This window comes from Triticum dicoccoides, chromosome 5A (assembly GCF_002162155.2).
Source record: "Triticum dicoccoides isolate Atlit2015 ecotype Zavitan chromosome 5A, WEW_v2.0, whole genome shotgun sequence".
In the NCBI taxonomy this organism is placed as follows: Eukaryota; Viridiplantae; Streptophyta; class Magnoliopsida; order Poales; family Poaceae; genus Triticum; species Triticum dicoccoides.
The window spans coordinates 207468860-207474315 of record NC_041388.1 but is presented as its reverse complement, the minus strand read 5'-3'; positions in this window follow the sequence as shown (position 1 = coordinate 207474315).

Sequence of the window (5456 nt, the reverse complement as noted above, 5' to 3'; positions counted from 1 at the left end):
CGCTCCCCGCCGCCGTACGCGCCGGCGCTGCTCTCCACCACCGCCGCCCGCAGCTCGCCGGCCGCGTCTCCCGCCGGACCGCGCCAAGCTCCGCCGCCTCCGCTGCCCAAGGTCGCGCCCCTCGCCGGATCCGGCCACCTCGTCCACTCCGGCCGTCTCCCCCGTCTCCGGCGAGCCTCCGGCGACCTCCACTCGCTCCGGCCACCGCGAGATCCAACTTCCGCGAGACCCCAGCCAACCTCGGGAACCGCACCAGATCTGGATCGGGCAAACCCTCGGTCGATTTTGCCTAAGTCGTTTTTTCTGCATATTTTTTTTGGCATGTTCATCACACATATCTCATCATCTGTAACTCCGTTTTGCGCGCGTGAGATATCAAATTGTTCGTCTGGAGGTGCTCTCCATTTCATTCCATTGCACCATGTTTGTTTGAGTCCATCTTGATGCCTAAAATGCTGTTGCAAGAGTGCTATGTAATATTAGTTTCTGTTTCTTATCAGTTATTGAGCATTTGTCATTTTTGCCATGTATTTTTGTGATCAATGTGGTGACTAGCACAAGCATGCAAAGTAGCTCTCTTGATGTTACTGATTTCAGGGACTTAGAATTCTTCTAAGTCATTTCCCTGAGGTTATTTTTATGCCATGTATTCATGTTGCTACAGAGTGATCCATGCCTCTTTGGAGCATGTTCAGTAAGGATGATTTTGAGATACTGTTATGTTCTATCCATCCATGTCTTTGTTTGCAATTATGGAGTACCATAGCATGACTCTATCTTGCTCTACTTTTGCTATAAAATGTTCCTGGCAGATTTTTTACATGTTATTCAATTTTGCCAAGGTTGTTGTAGTTGATCCTTGCATGCTATGAGGTGGTTCTTGCCATGGTTAGCTACTTGATCATGTCTTTTTTCTGGGTGTATGCTTAGTTTGTCATGAAATGCCTTGTGGTGAGTGCATCAAGCTCGCAAACGTGCCTACATAACTCTATTTTTGCCATGTCCAGTTTTCTGCTAAGTCTGAATCTGTTAACGAAACTTCCTATGTTTACATGGGTGCCATCATGTTTTCTGTGCCCTTTTGGCTTATGGTCAGTAAGGGACTTTTGTTATATGCTTTGATTAGTTTCATGACATGCCTTGCTTTGCCATGATATGTTCCTGTAGCATGTTGTTATCTTGCTCTAAACATTGCTTCCTGATGTTAAATCCTGACTTCTTATTTTCACGAAGTCTGTGAACCTGATATTTTTGCACTTTTGCCATGCTTGTTTGACACTGCTATTGTGTGAATTAGCCGTAGCTCAGTGTTAGTCTTTTGTCAAGCATCTTGAGTAGATCACTACTATGTGCTTTGTTGCTATGTTGGAGTGCAGTAGCTTATTTTCTTGTTGCATTTTAGATGGCATCATGTTGTTAATTGCAGAATAGTGCCATTATTATTTTGCTTGCCATTTGCAAACTGTGCATCCGATTCCGGTGATCTTTATATCGATTTCGACCGAAATCAACTCATCTTTCCAGCAGCGCACTTGGTTCACCAAGTTGAGGCCTGGTTCAATATTTCCCTTCCGAAGCACGCATATGCATTGCATGTTACATCCCGCATATCATGCCATGTTTTGCATCATGTTGCTTGCGCATTGCACCGTGGTTGATTGTGGTTCCCTTTGCTGGTGTTATTGCTTTGGTTAGAGCCGGGAGACTAGTATGTGATCAAGGAACCCGTTGAGTATGCTTACGAGGATCAAGCTTATGTCAACTCGGAGAACTTTGCAGGCAAGATGACCATACCCTCGAAATCACTTCTATCTTTGCATGCTAGTTGCTCGCTCTATTGCTATGCATATGCCTCGATACCTACCACATGCTTTATCATGCCTCCCATATTGCCATGTCAAACCTCTAACCCACCTTGCCCTAGCAAACCGTTGTTTGGCTATGTTACCGCTTTGCTCAGCCCCTCTTATACCGTTGCTTGTTGCATGTGAAGATTGGAGTTTGTTCCTTGTTGGAATATGGTTATTGTTTGGATATCATATCTTGTTTACTTTAATGCACCAATATAATTGGTAAAGGGTGGAAGGCTCGGCCTTATGCCTGGTGTTTTGTTCCACTATTGCCGCCCTAGTTTCTGTCATATCGGTGTTATGTTCCTTGATTTTTGCGTTCCTTATGCGGTTGGGTCATAATGGGAACACCTTGACAGTTCACCTTGAATAAAACTCCTCGAGCCAGGCCCAACCTTGGTTTTAACTTTTGCCACCTAGCCTTTTTCCCTTGGGTTTCGCGGACTCAAGGGTCATCTTTATTTTAAACCCCTGGGCCAATGCTCCTCTGAGTGTTGGTCCAACCTGTCAGCAGCCGGTGGCCACCAGGGGCAACTCTGGGTTGGCCTACCGGAATCTTGGACAATCCGGTGTGCCCTGAGAACGAGATGTTTGCAGCTCCTATCGGGATTTGTTGGAACATTCGGGTGGCTTTGCTGTTCTTGTTTTACCATTGTCGAGATGTCTTGTAACCGGGATTCCGAGTCTGATCGGGTCGTCTTGGGAGAAGGAATATCCTTCGTTGACCGTGAGAGCTTGTGATGGGCTAAGTTGGGACACCCCTACAGGGTTTTGAACTTTCGAAAGCCGTGCCCACGGTTATGGGCAGATGGGAATTTGTTAATATCCGGTTGTAGAAAACCTGACACTGAACTTAATTAACATGGTTCAACAGCGTGTGTAGCCGTGATGGTCTTTTTTCGGCAGAGTCCGGGAAGAGAACACGGTCTCGTGTTATGCTTGAATGTAAGCAGTTCGATGATAACTTCTTGATCTTTGTAGCTTCTCAACCATGCTTCGCCTTCTCTTCTCGCTCTCATTTGCGTATGTTAGCCACCATATATGCTAGTGCTTGCTGCAGCTCCACCTCACATACCTTTTCCCTACCCATAAGCTTAAATAGTCTTGATCGTGAGGGTGTGAGATTGCTAAGTCCCCATGACTCACAGATTACTTCCAAAACCAGATGCAGGTGCCGATGATACCATTCCAGGGGATGCGACTGAACTCAAGTGGGAGTTCGACGAGGACTCAAGACGTTACTACATTTCCTTTCTAGACGATTCGTAGTGGAGCCCAATTGGGGCGATCGGGGATCTTATGCATTTGGGGTTGTCTTTATTTTGGTTCCGTAGTCGGACCTTGTGAAGTGGCGATTATAAGCCAACTCTGTACCTCTTTCTTATTTAGTACATGGGATGTGTAAAGATTACCGCTCTTGCGACATGCCTACTATGCGGTTATGCCTCTAAGTCGTGCTCCGACACGTGGGTGATATAGCCGCATCGTGGGTGTTACAATTAAGTTGGTCAGGTGCCACCGAACCAGGCTTTTCCAGTGTAACCACATTTGCCTTTATGGGAAGGCCCTAATGTGATCTATTGTCGAGCCTCTCGCCGGTGCCTCCAACTAGGGAAGGTTATGGGAACGCACTACCTGATCAGATACACGGACATAAGCCTTGTGTGCCCGTTGTTGTTGTTATGTGCACGGTCCCCGTGAGTGACGTTTTGGCCATGACGGTGGTCGTTGTGTCTTTGGCAGACACGGGGCCACCCAGGACTAGCTCAGTTGGGAGTGGGTCGGAGTAGCCGGGAGAGTGTCATGGCAGTAGTTCAGTTTTTTTAGAATGCCATTGGTCCACCCGAATGGGAGTGCGAGGCCATGGGTTCCGTGGTGTGGATAAGGCGCGCTACCTCTACAGAGTGTGTAATGAAATCTATCGGTAGCCGCGTCCTCGGTCATGGGCATGGGTTTGTACTAGGTCACACCGTTCGATCAACACTTACAGGAGGGAATGACTTATAGGTGATACATTTATATGTTGATATGTTGAGCAGTACAGATTGGCAGGGTGTTATGATGATGTTGGAGACCAAGTGTTGGTCATGGTAGTGATCGCCGGAAGGATCATGGTTGAGACCAAGTGTTGGTCGTGGTAGTGATCGCCGGAATTATCACCATTTTGTTTTGATCACGAGGTGATCGAGATGGTATATTGCTTGGCCAGCTAGCCAAGAGAGATATGGTTATGGAGATCTGAGATGGTGATTTATTAGTATTGTATCAGTTTCATACCATGCTTAGTAGTTATTTCAGCATGGTAGTTGTTAATTAATTAACCTGTTACATGCTATGTTATTGTCTAGCCTTGATTTTTATGTGTTGTTGTGAGCTTGCAAGTAAATTCAATGTACTGACCTGGCGTGTCATGCCAGGTTGTAGGTGATGCCATGATTGCTTGATTGCTTGTCGATGGTTGCCGTGCGTGCGAGCTAGATCGTGTCCCAGCCACAGTCCCTGCAGAGTGGAGTTCACCACCTTCGTCGTTGTTCCACTGCTAGAAGTATTCCGCTGCTACGATTTGTTTTGCTGCTAGCATAGAGCAAGTGTAGTATTGCAGGCGTAGTGTCACTGTGCTGATGTGCTTCTTTGTAACATCAGACCCTTGTATTATTATTCTTGTAATAAGAGCTAATTTGTTCTATGTCAAGCAGTGCCATATTCCAGAGACTTCTCCTCGATCTCTAGGCTGGAATACGTGGCGTTCCAGTTTCTCTGAGCCGGGGTGCCACAAGATGATATTTTTAGTCCCCCAAGTTTGATGTGCAAATTTGTTATAATGATTGCATGCCTCCTATTTATGATGATTATAATGATGAAAGTGGATTTGGAGAGGTCATGACTTTATTTATTGATGAATCCACCATTTTGAATGAGGCTTCAATTGACTATGATAACAAAGTTGCTATCTATGATGATTATGGTGATGATATGTGAACTATAAAGAATAATGATAACCATGAAACTTTTCATCATGATTTTAATTTTCACTCTCATGATAGTTATTTTGCTGAGTTTTCTCCCACTACTATTGATGACAATAAATTTTCTTATGTGGAGAGTAATAAAATTCATATGCTTATGTATCATGAAAAGAATGCTTTATGTGATGGTTATATTGTTGAATTCATTCATGATGCCACTGAAAATCATTATGAGCGGGGAACATATGTTTGTAGGAATTGCAATAATATTGTAGGGACCTGACTCGAATGGATCAAGTCTCTGTGCTTAAGTGTCATCCCTGGATCGGTATGCTGACACACACAGTACTCGAGGATTTATAACAGAGGTAAATCACATGTATAAAGCAACGTAAGTACTATTACCTCAATCCAAATAGCGGAAGTAACAAGGTTGTGGATTCCCATCAACACCAACGGCAAAGTTGAGTGTAGAAATAGTAACCCTAACGTATCACTTACTCGTCGTAAGATTCCTGCAACATGAGACGTTGCAGCCACAAAGGGTCAGTACATTGAATGTACTGGCAAATTCACACCATAGAGAATGATGAATAAAGGCTATCACTACATGCATATTTGGCTGGTGGAAAAGCTCTAT